This window comes from Dipodomys spectabilis, unplaced genomic scaffold (assembly GCF_019054845.1).
Source record: "Dipodomys spectabilis isolate Male_0828 unplaced genomic scaffold, ASM1905484v1 ptg000507l, whole genome shotgun sequence".
In the NCBI taxonomy this organism is placed as follows: Eukaryota; Metazoa; Chordata; class Mammalia; order Rodentia; family Heteromyidae; genus Dipodomys; species Dipodomys spectabilis.
Window position 1 is genome coordinate 1,424,957 of NW_024871184.1, and position 21,309 is coordinate 1,446,265.

The window sequence follows — 21,309 nt, forward strand, 5'->3', positions numbered from 1 at the left end:
CCCACCCCTTGTTGGTGATGGGGCTCCTCGCTGAGCAGTTTAAGTGGTGTGGCTTTGTGCCAGGCTGCTTAAGTGGTCCAGCTCTGGACCCTTTGAGGACCACACACCCACAATTATCCCAAGGCTTTCAGAAGACTCCCAAGTACCGCTGCCAACACAGAGAATACAAACAGAAATCTCAGAAGGCAGAGCCGGCATGAAGACTCCCCTCACACTCCCTGGCATGGCATCTCTGCCTGGTTGGTGCAAGCAGCCCAACCCAGTCAGGAGCAGCATCAGTTGTCAGCAGTGGCGAACGACCCTAGACTTGCAGTGTGGCAACTCTGTCCTGCTGGTGTAAACAGCCTAGCCTAACCTGGAGCAGCAGCAGCAGCGGGCAGTGACAGCAAAACACCCAGACTCCAGGCATTACTCTTAGCACTAGCTCACAGGAACAGCCCAGACCAGCCCAGAGCAGCAGCGGTGGCTGGGGCTGGAACAGCTGCATTGAACAACTCCAGACCCTTGGCAGTTTGTGCCTCTCCATACTGGCCTTCATAAGTGGCCCAGCCTAGCCTTAGGAAACAGCCGAGGTTAACACCTGACTCGTGCTGAGGTGCCTGGCTTGCATAAGTGTCCCAGCTGATCCTGGGGCAGTGGCAGCAGGCTGCGGCAACAACAGCGGCAGCGAACAACTCTGGACCCTTAGTGGGAAGTGGCACTTCTCCATACTGGCTTGCATAAGCAGCCCAGCCCAGCCCATGGTGCAAAGGTGGTGAACAACCCCAGACATAAGGCAGGCTGTGGTGCTGAACAACTCCAGAAAAGCTTCATGAACGTTCCTGCCTGGGCTAGCTTTAAACCTGAATACACAGATCTGAGTCTCCTGAGTAGCTAGAATTACAGGCATTCACACTAGCAGGGCCTTACTCTTGCCAATCCTCTAACTTTTTCTAAAATAGGCCATTTCTATGTTCATACAAGGAATTTAAGCAAATACAAAAGGATCGACATAATACCCTGTATTCTATTTAACCATAATGGAATAAAACTAGTTCTCAATAACAAGGCATATAGTAGAAAAAAACTTAAACAAAATGGAAATTAAACAGCACTCTGTTGAACAATACATGGGTCACAGAAGAAAATAAAGAATTGAATGAAAATAAGCAGTTCAATGAAAATGAAGATACATCACAAAGAAACCTATGGGACCCAGCGAAAGCAGTCCCGAGGGGCAAATTTTTTGGTCTCAGTGAGCACATCAAGGAAACATAGACCAAGTAAGCAATCTTATGGTGCAACTAAAACTGCTAGAGAAACAACAAAAAAATGAACTTAAAGTTGCTAGACAGAAAGAGATATTCAAAGTAAGAGCTGAAATTAATGAGATAGCAATTAAGAAAATTATAAATAAAATTAATAAAATCAAAAGCTGTGTTTTTAAAAAAAAGTCAATAAAACTGATGGACTACTGGCAAAAGTAACTAACAAAATAAGAGAGAGACCAAAATCAATAATATCAGAGATACCATAGGAAAAATTACAACAAACATCCAAGACATTCAAACAATCATAAAGAAATAATTCCAGACTCTACTCACAAAGGAAGGAAAACCTAGCAGAGATGGATGAATTTTTACAGAAATACAAATTGCTATCCCTCCCTTTCCTTTTCAGCCATGCTTCTCCACCATGTATGGTGGGGACAGCAGTTCAGTAAATAAACTTCTTTTCCTGTCTGAATATCGTGTGGTGTTCTTTTCATCCGCTACCTAATGAAACCTACCTATTTAATATACTTTACTTATGATGCCATGACTGGGATGGGGTTTTTGAGTTGAAAATGTTAGAATTTCCCAACCACCCCTCTTCTGCGAAGCAAACTGCCTTGGACACCACGTGAGACTTTTCACCAATACCATTGCTGGCCTTCACATCCACGTCCACACCACTTTTCTACTCTGGTGAGTGAAACTACTCTCTATGGCTCTCTGTTGCTCAATCTCTGTTCAGATGTGGCGTCATGTCAGAGAACTCCTATGGCCTTTAGCTGAAAGGCTGGTCAACTTTGAAGCTGAGGATGCTCAGATTTAGACAATTTTTGCCTCTACAATGGTACATGGTCAGAAATCTGTTTACTTTCAGGCTCTTTTTGCTCTCTGATATTCATGTTCAACTTTCTATATCTCTCCCTTTCTTTTCTAAAACTTTTGGATTGTGCCCTGAAGAGTGCGACATGGGCTGGGTCCCGGGGACCTCCTCTTCGTTCCCTCTCAAAGGCTAGCCAAACTAGGCTTGATTTTTTGTTCAGAATTTCTTTGCATTTTTTTCAGAAATTCACCATCTAGAGTTCGCCATCTTGGCCACAAGGAGGGTTAAGGGTTTGGCCCCATCCAACCCTTACCTTTCCACCATACTTACTACTCCTCCATCCATCTATTCTAATGTGCCTTGCTAACAAGTTGCTCTTTTCACAGACCCTGGTAACTGAGGCACAACCATCTGATGTGTTAAGTTAGCAATGATGTCTACACATTGTTGTCAAAAATTTTAGGTTTTGAGTTTTGCCTTTTTTGTTTTGTGTTGTGTAGTCTAGTACTGACTACATTATGCTAAAATATTGGGCATATCTGTGCTAAGATTTTCACATCTAATGAGTTTTGTCATTGCAGAATATTTGGTCAATTCTTGATAAGCACCAGGTAAGCTCTACTTGTTCTATTTGAAATCCTTGTTGCTTTAATTGGAAATAACAAAGGGCTTTTGTGGCAAAGATTGCAGTTCAAAGCCAGCCTGGGCTGAAAAATCCCTCTGACTCCATTTCCTAACTAATCTGCAAAGAACTAGGCTGGAAGCATGGCTCAAGCCTCTTATCTCTAACCAGCAAACACTGCAAGTGGTACTATAAGTCAAAGGGTAGAGTGTTAGCCTTGAGCAGAAGTACTCAGGGACAGTGCCTAGGCCTTGAGTTCAAACCTCCTTGAATACCAACTGGGACAAACCATCCCAGCAAGTACCTAGACTCAGCCAGTCTGTGGAACAAGGAAACATGGAGAGGAGTAAGAGGAGATGATATCACATCAGCCATTTTGTGCTTGCTCTTTCAAAATTAACCAGAGCCAGGAGATCAATAGAAGTAAGAAGACTGCCCATCTAATGTCCATACCTGTCTAACTTTCAACTGCACAGGAATTTATATTCTTGCCTTTGTCACTTGACTTCTTCTCTACCTAGTCGCCAGATGTCAGAAGTAGCTAGGGACATTTCTACCAACATTTTCAGCCCCAAGTCCTTCCTCTTGTCATATATTTGTCTCTAGTATTTCTTTTTTAGTCCCCCAATTAGTCCCCTCATGAGACTTCTCCAGACTTCATCCAAGAGACGTGTCTCCTCCAGACTTCATCTAAGGACTCAATGCCCAAGTGACAGCTGTTGCCTGCTGCCTTCTCCCAGAGAAAACTATGTCTCAGCCTTTTACATCTACTGTCGATGCCCCTTGCAATCAGGAAGTAGCCAGAGAGACTCTTCGCCTTTTATCATAATTATCAAAAGGCTGGAATATAAGGTCTGAACACAGAAACCTCCTTCCCTCTTAGCTAAGATTCTTCCCAGTATCTGTTACATAGGTAACTGGCAGACCTGGAAGCAGTCACCTTCCCCTCCTGCTAGGTGACATACTGGGCCAAATCTGGTCACATGCCTCCCATCTGACCTTAGGAGGTTCCCAGACCCTGAGGTCACCTCTGGATCCAGTGTGGCCACACCTTTCCCCCACCTGGCCACACCTTTTCTTTTCCCTGGCCTAGATAAGTCCTGGCCTAGAGGTGGGTTGCCCCCTTCCTTTCCACCCATGCTTCTCCACCATGCATTGTTGGGGCAGCAGTTCAGTAAACTTCTTTTCCTGCCTTAAAAAAAAAGAAATACAAATTGCCCAAACAGAACCAAGAAGAAATAAATCAATTAAACATGTCAATAACCTACAATGAGATAGTAGAAGTAGTCAGAAATCTTCCAACAGGAAAGGCCCAGGACCTGATGGATTCACTACAGAATTCTTTAAGACCTTTAAAGAGGAACTAATATCCATACTCCTCAAGCTCTTCAGAGAAATAGAAACAGAAGACATAATCCCAAACTCATTATATGAAGCCAATATCACATTCATCCGCAAACCAGGCAAAGACCGACAAAAAAAGAACTACACACCAATCTCTTTGATTAAGACAGATGCAAAGCTCCTCAATAAAATTGCAACCAACAGAAACATATTAAAAAAACTCATACATTTTGACCAAGTAGGGTTCATCCAGAGATGGTTTAATGTATGTAAGTCAATAAATGTAATCCAGCACATCAACAGATACAAAGTCAAGAACCACATGGTTATCACCATTGATGCGGAAAGGGTTTTTGATAAAATTCAGCACTCATTCATGTTAAATGCTCTGGAATAAAATAGGAATAGAAGGAGCATTTCATAAGACAACAAAAGACTTACATGGCAGATCAAAGGCCAATTTTATACTTAATAGGGAAAAACTACAACCAATTCCCCTAAAAACAGGAACAAGGCAAGGATGCCCACTCACTCCACTCCTCTTCAATATAGTTCTGGAATTCTTAGCCAGAGCAATAAGGCAAGAAAAACACATTAAAGGGATCCACATAGGAGAGGAAGATGATAAACTATCTCTTTTTGCAGATGGCATTATTTTGTAAATTAATGATCCCTACAGTTCCATCTCAAACTTAGCAGGATAAAAAATTAACCAACAAAAATCAATCACCTTTTTGCATAGCAACAATGTACAAGCAGAAAGAGAAATCAAGGAAACAAACCCATTAGCAATAACCCCCAAAAAAGTATGTAGGAATTAACCTAACCAAAGATGTAATGGTCTATTTCATGAAAATTATAAAAGCCTAATTAAAGGAATCATAGAAGATATCAGGAAATTTAAAGACTTCCCATGTTTCCAGATAGGCAGAATTATTACGGTGAAAATGACCAAACTGCCAAAATTAATAAAGACATTCAATGCAACTCCCATTAAAATTCCAATATCCTAGTTTACTGAAATAGAGAAAATAGTCCAGAAATTCATATGGAACATCAAAAGACCTAGCATAGCCAAAACAATTTTAGGCAAAAGAAAATGCAAGAGGGATCATGATACAGGACTTCAAGCCCTATATAAAGCCATAATAACAAAGACAGCTTGGTACTGGCACAAAAAGAGACACGAAAATGAATGAGACAGGTTAGAGGACCCACAAATACAGCTGCATATGTACAGTCAATTGATATTTGACAAAGGAGCCAAAGACATACAGAGGAAGAAATATAACCTCTTCAACTACTGGTGTTGGGAAACTGGCCACATGCAGAAAAGTAAAAGTGAACCCTAGCCTATCACCATGCACTAACATCAACTCAAATTGGATTAAAGACCTTAACATCAAACCGGAAACACTGAAACTACTGCAGGACTGATTATGCGAGACACTTGAACTTACAGGCACAGGCAGGAACTTTCAGAACAGATTCCCAGGGTCACAACAAATTGGAGAATGACTCGATAAATGGGACTAACTTAAAATAAAAACTTTCTACACACATAAAGTATAGAAATAAAACTAGAAAGAAAGCTAAATAATTGGGAAAAATATTTACCAGCAATATATCAGAAAAGTATCTAATATCCATTATATATGGTGAACTCAAGAAACTAACCCTTCACAAACCTATCAAACCAATCTTGAAATGGTCAAGGGAGCTAAAGAGAGACTTCAAAGAAGAAGAGATAAAAATGGTAAAGAAACACATGGCTATAAAGAAAATGCAAATAAAAACAACTCTGAGATACCACCTTATCACAGTCAGAATGGTCCACATCCTAAATTCAGCCAATGACGAATGCTGAAAGGGATGCAAAGAAAGAGAAACATTACTTTGCTGGTGGGAATGTATACTAATACAACCATTTTGGAAAGCAGTCTGGAGCTACCTCAGAAAGCTAAATATCAACCTCTCCAATGAACTGGCCATACCACTTCTAGGCATCTACTCTGAACAAGAGGAACCACTATACAAAGACACACACACCTCTATGATTATTGCAGCACAGTTCACAATAGCCAAAATTTGGAAACAACCCAGATGAGCCACTACTGATGAGTGGATCCAAAAATTGTGGTACCTATATACAATGGAATACTATGCAACCATTAGAAAGGACAAAATGATGGCATTTGCAGGGAAATGGTTGGAACTAGACCAAATTATTTCAGTGAGGTAAGCCAAGAACAAAGAGACAAACGGCACAGGGTCTACCTGATACGTGGATGCTAAAGCCAAAGTGCAAGAAGATATGACAAAATAAACAGGACTCAAGAAACAAAGGACAGCCACTCAATTTGTTGTATCACCATTAATGACTCCATGTTCTTGACCATGTAGATGGTAGAAATGTGCACGCAATAGAGGGAAGCCAGGAGGAGGAACAGAATAAGCGGGAAATGGAACAACATACAACAAAGGGGTCCATCAGCTGCACCCGACATAGAAGAAAAATAACTAAGCAACCTAAACACAGTGATGGGAAGGGAGGAGTGAGAGGGAAAGAGGGAATAGCCTACACTAAACAAAAAGAAAAAAATGTAAACAGTACCTGAGGTGGGGAAAATAATTTTAATTGTCAAAGCTCATAGAATTAACAAATTTTATACCATGATAACGATAATTTGCCTTGTCAAGGTTAAAATGTGTTTGTGACTTTAACTAAGTATCACAATTGCACAATATTGTGAAATATGTGAAATATATGTAATCAACTATCTCAATTTTTACCAAAAAATGTGTGAGAATGGAAGGGTTATGAGGGATGGGTGACAATGTTGTCAGACAACTTGTATTCAGGTACTGTTTCGTAGAATGGGAACTTCTTTGTATAACTACTTAAAGATAATAATAATAAAAAGTGTTTAAAAATAAATAAACATTAGGGTGACAATAAAAAGTTCAAATACAAAATAAGAAATTAAATCCACTTGGAAGGAAAATTTCTTTGGGGTAAGTAATGTAGTTTATTCTATAGCAAGTCTCACTTCACCAATACATTCAAAAGCTAGACCTCAAGTAAGTGGAATGAACTAAAAAATGGAGTTTAAAAAAGAAAAAACAAAACTTCATCCACTCTTTCTTGCCTGGAAAGCTGGTATGCATAAAAATGCATCATGGTCCTGAATTGGAACCAAAGTGGCAAGGACCTTACTTAGTGGTGCTAACTTTACTGTCGGCTATTAAATTAGCAGGAAAACAGCATTGGATCCATCACCCTCAAGTGAAACAGGCAGTGGACCTATATACAGAGAATGCTGCAAGATGGACTGTTCAGAGACACTCAGAGGATCCCTTAAAGATAAGACTTACTAAGTGTTAATTAGTGCTAACTAGTGTGTTTCTATAATTTACTTCTTGTCTATTAAAGTTACATCTTAAGCCTGTTCGAATTTTTAGGATTTGGTAAGAAGAAATCAAGGATTTGATTGGACATGAAAACCAGTGGGGGATATATAAAGCATCAGTGCCCTAAAAATTAGCAGGGCCTACTAATTAATGTGGCCCAATGTCCTGGCCCACTGGAGTGCATGGGGCATGCAACGAAAGGGGGCAGGGCATGCGGCTGGAGGGGGAAGGATGTCATCCTCATATGATGAGCTGTGAAGAAGTGATTGGGGAATGGGCAGTGAAGTGATGGTTGAAAACTGTTAGACAGGAGATCCACTGGAGTGATGGAGGGGTTCTACCTATATATAGGCTGCATGGTCAGAGCAATGGAATTGGAGAAAATCAAGGGAAGACCTGGAAGGAAGCAAGTGGTGAGACAGCAGGAGCGGAAAGTCCTGGGAGAAAAGGAATTTGAGGGAGAGGAGGGGAAGGGTACCAATTGGCCCCCAGGCCAGAGAAGTGTAGGCCTGTGGATAGTGGAGAAGCCTAAAGAGAAGATGAAGTGATGGAAGGCGAAAAGGGAAATGAAGGAAAGGTCTATAAAGAAGGAGGGAGTAAAGAAAAAGGAAAAAGCCTTACCTATTGAAGTTTGGAGCTTTGGAGATGATAATTTGGGGGGTTGGTGGTTTGCAGACCAATTAACTATGTTCCGGGCTGCCCATTGGAAGTCTGAGATTTGGTGGTTGGAGCTGGCTTGTCACTGAGTATACAGCCCAGGACAAGGTAAATGTAGGCCCATTTCTAGTGTAAATAAAGTTATCATCAATGTGCCTCATTGCATTGTCTTCTGTTTTATGCATCATAAGTATACAAGTTTACAAGTTAATAGTCTCATGATGTCACAATCTCAAGACATAATAATATTTTGATGTCATAGTTATTTGGTGATGCCATAATGGTGTGAGGTCGCAATAGGTTTATGTTGTCACAATGCGTTGATGATGTCACAATGGCATGCTGGACTTCAATTTTCATTAACTCCCAATGAAAATATGAATTCAGAATGGGATTGTGATATCTACAAAGTCATGCATTGGCCCAAACATGATGAACTCCGAACAGCTATGTGTTATCACAATGTGACACAATGCTCATGATATCTGACAGAGTGATGACACCGTTTTCATGATATCAGAGTGCATTTCTAATATCACATGTCATACCTGAAATATGAAGTCAAAAACAGATTATGAGATTACAAAGGACCAATGTATCAAAAGAGCATTATGTCAAAGCTATGAGGAGAGGTCTGGCTAATGATGTCACACTAGTGATCTTGTCTCCAAGGGTTTGTAATATTACAATGGTATAACTGATCTCAATTTTTAGACCACAATGGGTAAACAGCTTACCTTTGATGTCACAAAGGCCATAAACTTTTTCAAAGGTGCTAAGAGACCATAAGGGATTGAAATGTCACAATGGCAATGTGATGATACAATAGGTTTGTGATATCAAGGCGGTAATGAGGTCACCCATGGAATTGTGATGTCACTACGATTTTGTAATATTACAACCACATGTCTGATTTCAATTGCTACTAGTTTACAATGAGGATAAGAATTCAAGAAGGAGCTAGAAGTCCTAAAACCCATGAAATTTCTAACATGTGATGTCATAATAGGTTTGTAAAAACAAAACGGCACATTGACATCACAATGTCAATGTGATGTCACAATATTATGTCATAATAATGTTTAAAGGGAGTTCAGAGGAAAATGGCACAGGAGAAGCTGGAGGCTAAACAAGCTTTCACATAGAAAGAAGTTTTAGTGTTCCAGTGAACAGTCCTAGGCTAGAAAATCACAACAAGTGTCCCATTGCATTACAGAGAGTTTGGCCAGAGAGGGAAAATCCAGGCATGGAGACAGATCTGAGCATTTGCCAGTTGCCATGGCTGCAGCGACTGTGGCAGACGCAGCAGCGGCCTTAGCCACCATACCTACATCAGAGAGAGTCCAGGTCAAAGGTGCCAGAAACAGCAGATGAGTGGATTCTATTCAACACCAGCAAGAGCTGAAAAGGAGCAGATATCTTCATCCTGCAGATCACAGACCAGAGAGGGCCCAGGAAACAAGACTCTGGTGTGAGTAGAACCCTGACATTCTTACTCCTTCTCAGGAAGCAGAGGCGGGAAGGCCGTCCCTCCCTCCCACCACCATTGGATATCTTCATCTTTGATATTGACAAAGGTCTGGTTGAGCAGCTAGCTCCAACTCAGGACTTGGAAGAAAACAAAGAGATATTTTGAAGGGCACAGGAAGTGACCTGCCAGGATCAGTTCCACCCAGGGGAAAGTCACCCCTCCTAGGCAAAGGTGGCTCGGCCCTTGGAGGACTGACTTTATTCACCAGTTGAACACAGCCAGAGTCTGCCCCTCCCTACAGCAGCCTAGACAAAATATTGAAATTCAGTAAACGTAAATCCTGAGAATGGCTCCAAGCTGGGCACTGTTTCTCAGGAGTTAGCCCCACAGAGAAAACTACTGTTTGCTGCAAGGCCTCAACCCTACCCAGAACATAGCCCCATCACAGCATCTCCAAACTAGAGGAAACAGCCATCTGTCTCTTTTGTGATACTCAAAGCAGATCTTCCTCCCAATGAAGTAGCCTGGGTCGAGTATCATAAAATCCTGCCTAACACAGAGCATTTTTCTGCCTGCCCAAACTGATTTAAGGAACCAATCAAGCCATAGGAAAACTAAACACTACAAGAAGACCAAAGACTCCACCAAGAGAATGGTTATGGACACAGGGGAGATACAGGGTCTTCCCATCCCCCTCCCAAAAAAAATAAACTTTTTTGAAACTTTTTTTAAATTTTTATTTTTAAGTGTTTTCGGTTAATCTTTTTTTCCTCATAGTTTATTTTTGGTTGTGTGTGTGTGTGTGTGTGTGTGTGTGTGTGTGTGTGTGTGTGTGTGTGTGTGTGTGTATGTGTATGTATAATCTCTTCTGATCTTTTGGTCCTTTTAATTGTTTTCATTTTTTCTCTCTTTCATTTCTTTTTGCATGACTTAATTGCTGTTCTGCACATCCCCAGATATATACCTGTCATCAATTATTAGACCTTATCCCCCATTGTGTGCATACTAATTCTAGAAATTTATTACTCAATTCACAATGTCTTAAGCTTAACTTCTTTAATAGTAGTGTTATAATTTTCAAGTAACTAATTTTAAAATTTTTATTTTTTAGTTTTCATGTTTCCTTTCTATTCCTCGGCTCCTCTCATCCTATCCTTTTCTTTTCTCAATATCATTTCATTAAACTTACATAATTTTTAAGTGTTTCACTTCTTAAATTAAAATTTTTGTTTTTCCATTTTTTTTATTTTTTTTCTAATCTGCCTCCGATCATTCTGTCCAATGCATTTCTCTCTCAGAGATTAGGACTTAGTTAAATTTACTCTCCTTTTGCCTCTCTAAATCCCTCTAGTTCTAGTTTTCCCCACATTTCTTCCTAGAGCTAATAATTTCTGCTTTGCCAAATCCTTCTTTGCTATTCTTAACCCATTAATCCATGGTTTTTTGATGTTGAATAGATTGTATCTGTTGAAATAGATTGTATCTGCAGCTATTATGATTGTGCAACTACAGGACTCTGGTTGATGCTTGCCTTAAAATAGTGTTCTGGAAAAAAATTGGTGTTACTTTCATACTAAATGGGCAAAACAAGCCGGAAAAGCACTAAAAAACTGGCAATTCCAGGTATCCGAACTCCCACTCATGATAATCAGGTGACAGAATAGTTAATGAATAATCCAGAGGAGAGTTCCCATAAAGCTCTACAAACACTACTGGTTAACATGGTGAATGAAATTATTGAGAACTTGCAAAGGAATTAGTGTGAGCATGATAGGGAGTGCGAGGAGGCAAACCAAAAATTAATACAGGAATCCTGTGAGCATTAGGAAGCTACTTAAACATTAATACAGGAATTGCATGAGCAGGTTTAGAATAGTCAAAGAGAAATACAGATAATGTGTGAGCAGGCTGAGAACAGTCATAGACAATTACAGGAATTGCATGAATGTGAGGAAGCCAATCAAAGAGTAACATAGGAATAGTGAGAGTGGGATGAGAATAGACAAAGATCAATAGAGGCATTCATGGAATCCATAAACAGAAAGCTGAAAGAAGTTAGGGTGTCGACAAAGGGAATGCTGACTGGAACCCAACAAATGGAATGGGATTCCAAGGAAACCATAAGCAATCAACTAAGTGATCTGAGAATAAACACTGAACAACAAATTAAGGAAGTAAAGAAGTTCACACAAGATCTAAAACAAAGCTCCAACATAGAATTTGAAGCCATCAAAGCTGACCAAATAGAAGGAAAAGAGATAAAAAACAAAGTAGAAAGTCTTGACAGCAGGTTAGACCATGCAGAAGATCGAATCTTGGAGATTGAAGACAGCCTAGATATTATAGAGAAAGAACATACAACCATCCAGGACAAATCGAAGAAATATGATAGATCTATTCAACACTTGGAAGACACCATCAGAAGACTAATCTGAGGATAATGGGTGTAGAGGAGCACCTAGAGACAGAATTTAATGGTCTAGGAAATTTGTTTAACAGGATCCTAGCAGAGAACTTCCCAAACATGCAAAAAGATAGGCCTATTCAGATACAAGAAGATTTTAGATCTCCAAATAGACCAGGCCAGCACAGGATATCCCACCATCACATTATAATCCACTCAGGATCAATTCAGACCAAGGAAAATATCCTTAAGTCAAGGAGAAAAGATCAATCACCTATAAAGGGAAACCAATTAGAATCACCTCAGATTTCTCAGCAAAGACGATTAAAGCAAGAAGAGCCTGGAATGATGTATGCCATGACCTAAAGACAAACAACGATCAACCAAAAATACTATACCCAGCTAAACTCTACTTCATAACCGAAGGTCAAATAAAAACCTTCCATAGCAAAGAAAAATTGAAAAAATGTATCTCCACCAAACCAGCCCTACAAAATATACTTAAAGATGTCTTAAACGTAGAAAACCAACAAGACCACAGTAAAGGCCAAGAAACAGCATCCAAGGGAATAAAATTATAACTAAACACCAAAAGCCAATAAAGAAAGTCCTGTAACACATTGAGGCTGAACAACACACTGTATAAGCACCAGTGGGTCATGGAAGAGATTAGGAAGGAAATGCAAATGTTCATGATATTCAACAAAAATGAACCTACAAATTACCAGCTCATCTGGGACATAGCAAAGGCAGTACTCAGAGGCAAGTTTATAGCTCTGAGTTACTACATCAACAAATTAGATAGATCTGAAACAAACAATTTAATAAGACATCTGAATCCCTTTGAAAAAGAACAGCAAGATGAACCCCATTCCATAGATGGAAAGAAATCATTAAAATTAAATCGGAAGTAAATTAGAATTAGAATCAGAAAATAGCATAAAAAGAATCAACAAAACAAAGAGTTGATTCTTTGAAAAAATTAAAATTGACAGATGCTTAGCAAATCTTATCAGAAAAAGAAGAGAACACACCCATATAAATTCAGAGATGAGAATGGAAACATCATCATAGAAACAACCAAGATTCACAATATTAAAGGAATACTTCTCAAATATTTATGCTCATAAGTTTGAGAACTTTGCAAAAATAGACCTTTTCCTAGCAAATATTGACATACCGAAACTCAACCAAGATGAGTTAAATCAACTTAACATGACCATATCAAGCATAGAAATAGAAACAGCAATAAGAGATCTCTCATCTAAGAAAATCCCAGGACCAGATGGTGTTACAATGGAATTATACAAGGCCTTTGAAACAGAGCTCACACTAATACTCCTCCAAGTCTTCAATGAAATTGAAAGAGAAAGTTCACTACTGAGTTCATTCCATGAAGCCATCATAACCCTCATCCCAAAACCAGGCAGGGACTCATCAAAGAAAGAGAACAATATATCCATTTCTTTGATGAACACTGATGCAAAACTTCTCAATAAAATTTTGCCCAATCGACTTCAAAAATTTCTCCAAAAAAATCATTCACAATAATCAAACAGGATTTATTTCAGGGATGCAAAGCTGATTAAATATTTGCAAATCAGATTAAGTGAAGTAACCCAGTCTCAAAGAAATTTAGGTCCCATGGTTTCCTTTATTTTCAATAATTAGTATACATCTAGGATAATCTTATCAGATGAACTGAGAAGCTCAAAAGCCATGTACATATGACCATATACGATGATGCTAAGTGAAAGGACCTGCAGGATATGGACACAAGAGGTCTTCCTTTATTGTTATGGTTTTAAATGTACCATGTGGTTTTATTTTTTGGTGTTATTGTTGTTTCCTTTTTATGTTCTTTCCCCTATGGCATATCCTCTCTTGTCATTGTACTTGATTTTGGTACCCTGTATCTTGTACATATATTTGTCTACTCTAGGGAGGGGAATGAGAAAAACAAAATGCTGAAACAAAGACACAGGATGACCCATTCCAACAAGGATACCCACAGGACAGTATATTGGAAACTAACTTTACAACTTCAGGTGAAATGGAGGATGGAGGGGGGGAGGAGTGTGGGAAGTGGAGGAGGGAAAGGATAGTGGGACAACACCAAGAAAGGGAAAGGGCAACAATGGTCAACAAGTAATGTACTCATTGCCTTACTCATGTAACTGTAACCCCTCTGTACAGCATCTTTACAATAAAATAAAATAAAATACCCTTAAAATATTTGCAAATTAATATAATTCATCACATCAACAAAAGCAAGGGTAAGAACCACATGGTTATTTCAATAGATGCAGAAAAAACATTTGACAAGATCCAACACCCCTTTATGATGAAGGTTCTGGAAAATTAGGAATCCATGGAATATTCCTCAATACAATAAAGGCTGTATATGACAAACCTACAGCCAGCATTATACTTAATTGTGAAAAACTAAAGCCATTTCCTCTTAACTCAGGAACGAGACAAGGATGTCCACTTCTACACTGCTCTTCAATTTAGTATTAGAATCCCTACCTACAGAAATAAGTCAAGATGCAAACATAAACGTGATCCAAATAGGGAAAGATAATGTAAAACTGTCCATCTTTGCAGATGACATGATCTGTATTTAAAGAATCCCACGGACTCCCTTCCCAAATCCTTCAAGCTGATTCAAAACTTTGGCAAAGTAGCAGAGTATAAAATTAACCCTCAAAAAATCAATGAATTTTCTGTATGCCAACAATGAGAAAAGTGTGGCTGAAATCAGGAAAGATCCTCTATTTATAATAGCCCCATAAATCATAAAATACCTTAGAATGAACTTAATCAAAGAAGCGCCATGTTTGAAATGCCTCTAAGTAGATGAATGGATCAAGAAAATGTGGTATATATACACAATGGAATTCTATGCCTCTATCAGAAAGAAAGACATTGCCCCATTTGTTAGGAAATGGAAAGCTTTGGAAAAAATTATATTAAGTGAAGTAAGCCAGGCCCAAAGAAACATAGGTCCCATGATTTCCTTATCTGCAATAACTAGTATATGTCTGAGATAAACAGAAACCGTCAGACAAGTCGATGTTAGGTGAAATGAACCCCAAGACAAGGACTCAAATGGTTTTTCTTTCTTGCTATTGCTTCTAGCATATTTATAAGATGATTTCTTTATTGCTTTGTATGTCACTCCCCAATGATATAACCCCTGTTTTCACTGTATTTGATGTTGGTTTAATTTGGGGAGGGGAAGGGCAAAACAAATTGGGATACAGGTGGACCCATTGAAACAAAGACATGTACAAGACGTTATGTAAAAAATGAACTTTACAACTTTTGCATGGGAGGGCAAGGGGCGTACAGAACGGAGGATGGGAAAGATTGGGAAGGGGAAACAAAGGAGGAGTCAACAATGCTTGATAAGAAATGTACTCATTTTTTTGTTCATGAAATTGTACACCCTCAGTATATATTTTCACAATAAAAAATCACGAAATAATAAAATGAAAATCCATGCCAATATATTTTTGGCGTTCTGAGGCTTGAACTCTGGGCCTGGGCACTCTTCCTCACCTCTTCAGCCCAGGGATACCACTGTACCACTTGAGCCACAGTGCTGTTTCTAGTTTTCAAGAGATATTTTGGATATAGAGTCTCACAGACTTTTCTGCCCAGGTTGGCTTTGAACCACTATCCTGAGATCTAAGACTTTTGGGTATCTAGGATTATAGGCATGAGCCACTAAAGCCCAGATCCAAAACAATTTTATAAAAGCAAGTTTCTTGAAACTTCTGGCTTTTTCCAATAAACAATCTTACTTGTTCAGCATTAGTTTGTAACTATGAGTTATTTTTAAATATATCTGTGATTTTTTTAGTAGAATCAAATACAAGTTTTGCTATTACTCGGTATCTCACAAAAATCCACTGTAATTGACTTTCCCCAAAGTCAATTATTACATATTGTGTTACTCACTATTAATATTACAATCTATGTTACATATAATGTGAAGTGAGAATAGTTTGGACCATTTCATATAAATTAGTAGATGTTATTTTAGCATTATAAATTCATATCTGTGTTTTTAAACAAAGGAAAGAAGATTTTGAGTTAAAATGAAATATGAATATGTAGTGTGTCCCAGTTGAACCAAAAAGTATGAGTTCATACAGAAAAAATTATTTTCTTTCCACTAAAGACTTTGAAGTAAGAATATCGGAAATAGTGAGCAAGAGGAGGAAGAATTCAAATCATGTCAGACAATGTCTCTGTTATTCTACTACCCTCTCCACTATGTACACTTGCCCATTCCCAGTTGTCACAAAATTTCAAGTGTCTCTCTTAGAATTCTATTTGGAAAAGTTCTAAATCACTGATTCTTTTTTTTTGTACTTTTTGTTATATGAAATAAAATATAGAAACAAAACAATTGAAATAAAATTCACACATATGTTGATGTCAGCACAACTGGAAAAACAACCAAAAATTAGAACCCCCCAAGAACAGAAACTTGTTGTGACAATTTTTTTTTAGCACAAACACCTCAAATACATGTTAACTTGGAGTAGAGCCATAAAGATAACTGTGTCTCAGAAATACGGTTGTGTTAATTTGTAATTAACTTCATCTGGATAAACCATAGCAAATCCCTTGAATGTATCAAATGGTTTAAAACAAATGTGGCTATATGCGGAGTGAGATCTGCACATATTTAAAAGAATGAAATAACAAAATCATGACATACTTAAAAAATACAGAAATGAGGGCTGGGAAGGTGGCTCGGTGGGAGAGTGCTTGCCTTGCATGCATAAGGCCCTGGGTTCGATTCCTCAGTACCACATAAGCAAAGAAAGATAGAAGTGGTTCTGTGGCTCAAGTGGTAGAGTGCTAGCCTTGAGCTGAAGAGCTGAGGGACAGGGCCCAGGCCCAGAGTTCAGGACCCAAGACTGGACCCCCCCAAAAAAACCCCCCAGAAATGCAATGAATAAGTCCAATAGTATCCATATTGAGAACTAATCCCTACTGATTTAACATGAAAAATATGCAAATTAAAGAATCTGAGCAGTGTACATGACTGTACATAGTTTTAAAATATTCCAAATTACACTTTGTAGAAGACTGAATGTGGCTTATCTAAAGAAAAACATCAACACATGATATAAATGAAATTAAAAATCTCATGGAAAGAAAGAAGTAGTTCCTGGAAAATTATACTTTAATAAATGGTGCTCAAAATCTTTCTCGTACTGACAAAATTGCATACCTATTTAGTTAGATCCAAAAAAGGATCCAGTTTACTCCAGCTGATTTGAAACATTTGCAAAGTAGCAGGGTACATCTGTAACATTATCATGGATGTTGACTCTCGCATGGAATTCATTTCCTCTTTGATCTGATCAATGAATAAATGAAAGAACATAACTTCTCCAGCGAAATATCAGGACCTAATTAAACATATAACCAGAAATGTCATCCTGTAAGCCATATTGCAACTGGGGTAAAAGAAAAATCAGTCATACTGATACTGTACTTATTGTAAATCTTGATATTTTTTTCATAAATTATTTCCTTTAGCTTGCATTTTTAAATCATTGTGTTACATGATGTATGAATAGTCTCACTTCAGCTCCTAACCCATGAAATGATGTTAATTACAAAAATTGCTAATAAACACCGTTTATTATACACAAAATCTCATAAGCATGACACCAGTAAGCATTGGTTAACATTTTGATATCATGGTCTCATGACTGATGAGGCCTACCTGCATGAGTACCATTGTACCTAGATTCCTCAGCTTAAATTTAGCCACTGTTAAAAAAATGTTTATATCTTTGTCACTCATCAGAGATAAAATCTGAGTATAAAGCCTAAGGAAAATGATAAAGTAAGAATTTATCTTTCCTGGATATAAAGTAAACAAAATGCAGCATGGAGTAACTCACTGGTTTAAAGTCAACCTATTTCTCCAAAACATTCTAAGCATTTCCTTACAATGTATATTATTCTCATGAAAGGAATGGAGAATTTGAGAAGAGGACTAACCAAGCATTGTCTTCAAATATACATAATTTGGATTTACATATACATTTCACTATAAGCATTTCTGATAAAAACTGTTTGAATAACTGATTTTCTGGTCAGGTATAATATATCCTAGTTTTATATACCAAGCTACATTCAGAAAATGGGATATACCAATTAACTAAAGAAAGTCTTGGCAGAAAAATGGCATCTCTATACTATGTGACGCCCAATTCGTAGGTATTTCATTATGCCCCAATTTAATGAATGTGATTGTTTAAATGCTTCATAAAGTATTAATTAAAATTGATCAGTGTACTATAATATAAGTGTATAATTTTATCCGAGAATCATTCAAGTATTTCCCATTCAATCATGACATACTTCACATTCCATTGGTAATATTATGAATAAGAATGAGTTTCTTAGGATCTCTGCCATTTAGAGGTGGCATAACCAGGATTTGAACTGTGGGCTCCAGCTCCCACCACTTAAACCTGAGGATAATGAACGCACTGGTCTGTCCAAGAACATCAGCAAGAGCAGTAATTAGGCTTTCACCAGTGGCTCTCAGCAGCCCTCCTTGATAGTTACAACGCTGCGATAAGAAGATCATGGTCAATGTCACCCTAGGCAGGAAAGTCCTTGAGACCCTGTCTAAATTCAGTGCCAACAAAGCAAGAAGTAGAGCCATGTGGCTCCAGTGGTAGAGGGCTAGCCTTACGAAAAAGCAGCTCATAGACTGTGCCCAGATCCTGAGTTCAAGGTCTATGAATAGCAACAAATAGACATACACAACAATATGTGCAGCCATCCAACTAAAGTATCTGAATTGGACAGAGTTTCGTAGGAAAGGGGCTGGGGAAGCTAATGTCATCTTGACTCTGCCCATTGTGCCTGCATCACAGGATTCTGACCACACCTCATTCTTTCATGGTTCTTTCTGACCAATGGGATATAAGAATTGTGACCACGCCCACATTCCATGATGTCCAGCACCAGGATTCCCTCTGTTGGTTGACACCACCACCAGCAGTTGAGGAAAGTAGATGTGGCTGTGTGGTGAGTAAGAGACTCGAGGCAACTTTGGAGTTGAGTACAAAATTGACGTTCTATTCAGTTAGTGGGAGAATAGAGGATTTCCCAGAACCTGTGAATGTGGACAGCCCATCCTTCACATCATAGCACTCAGATCTCTGAAACAAAGACTCCATGAGAGAGCTGCGGGAAAGAAACTACTGCCAGAACACTGGCAGAAGAATCCTCCCATCAGACCTGCAACATTCAAGAAAACAAAGAACACAAAAAAGGGAGGGATACCCAAGACAAACACCACTGGGGAACGTGATTCAATGGAGGGTCCAGCCAAAGGTGAGGCTAACTGTGGGTCTCCCCTGACTTTGGACACAGTCAGAGCCACCAGGGTCCAGAGTGTCAAGAGTCCCTATACCATCAACGATCTGCAGAGGTGCTACCAACTCGTGGTGCCTGCCCTGGACTGCAGGAAAGAAGAAACCAGGCACTCTGTGCCAAGGTCCAACCACTGAATCAAGAAAAGACAGACCTGCAGGATCGACGGGAGAAAGAGAGGGAGAAGATAGCCCAGGTGCATGAAGCACCAAAAAGCAGAGCTAGAGATCCACAAGCCACCCATAAAGAGGTTGGTTTTGGCAGAAAGCGATTTATAATCTGCCCAGCCCAAGTGAAACATTTGACCAATGACAGAGAAATGGAGCAAGAAACTCTCACCAGCCGCCTAGAGGCCACAGAGTGCCAGGTGGTGGAGCTGGAGATAGCGACTTCTGTTGTCACTGCTGCACAGAAGGAGATCAAAATGTTCTTCAAACAACTGAATGATACGACACTTCAGCTCGAGGAAAAGACCAGAAGCTTCGTTGATCTTGAGCAAGTGAAAACAGGGTTTCAGGAGAAGCTGGAAGCACTCTGGACACAGAAAAGCAACAGGAAGAATAAAATCTGCAAGTTCCAATAAGTGCTGGCAGGGCATGAGGTACTGAAGAGACTACTGGACAATCTGAGCTGGATGGTAACCTCAGCAAATCTGGAGAGAGACACCCTCACGGAGAACCAGAGCATTGAGACTTCTGCATGGAAAGAGGCTGACTGAGCAGGTGAACCAACAGATATAGGAGAAGGAGTGAAGGGTGAAGAAGGTGCTGGATTTTGAGAACAAGCTGGGGAACTGAGAAGGAAGCTGGCAGAGCCAAGCCCCCCCCCCCCCCGTTGGACCATCTCAGGCCGAGTGACAGTTGCAGGCCCAGACTAACTGCATGCAGATGGAGTTGAAAAACCTGGAGGAACAACTTCACATCCAGGTCCAGGAAAACCAGAGGCTCCCTCTCCAGAATGTGGAGCAGCGGGAGCAACTACAGAGACTGGAGGAGAAGGCCAAGGATCTGCAGGTGATTCCTGAGACCCCACGATGTGCATGTGTGTGCGATCCATAGCCAGAGGAACAGCTGGCCCTGCTGTGGGACACTCTCCACAAGGTGACCGGGGAGAAGGAGGTGCCCGCCAGCATCCTGGACTCAGAGCAGCAGGTGAAAAAACATCTGCGGGAACAGCTAGACCACTCAGAGGAGATTATAGAGGAATGGAAAGAGGTGGCTGAGAGAAAGAGAGCAAGTGACTTGAGAGCTGCAGGAGCAGTCCCTGGGCCAGCTGCAGAAACTCAGAGCCACCTCTGAGCAGGATATTGCCTCCGATGATTGGCTAAACTCCAAGAAGTAGGCCCTGCAGCAGCACCTGAAGAGGCAGACCCAGCTGCTGGAGCAGCTTTAGCAAGTGCAGAGCCTGACCACTTGGGGGGACCAGGTGGTGCCCCCAAAGTGGAAGGACACTCTCAAGTGCCTGGAAGTGACCAGACCACAGGAGGAGCACCTGCAGGCTCAGCTGAGTTTTCTGGTTTCCCTGGGGAAGGGGAAGATGTGAGCCCTGGAGAAGCAAAAGGTGAGGAGGAGACTCCCCCCGACATATCCATCACAGAGGATGGAGACATGCCCCAGACCTAGAGGGACATGGCTCTGCGAGCACTCTTAGGGGCTGAGATCCACACAGGGACACTCCTGCTGCAGGAGCAGCGGCCCCTCTGCAGGTGCCTCATGGCCCACCTGGCAGCTCAGTGCTAGACAGAGCTGGAGCCACAGGCCCCCTGCTCCATGAGCTGCTACCACAACATGGGTGGGGATGGGAAGTGAGACACGTGAGCGTCCAAGAAGAAAATCTGCTTCTTCCATGACCTGCATGATGAGGTGGACTTCCATAGTCCAGCGGATGAGCTCCACCATCCAT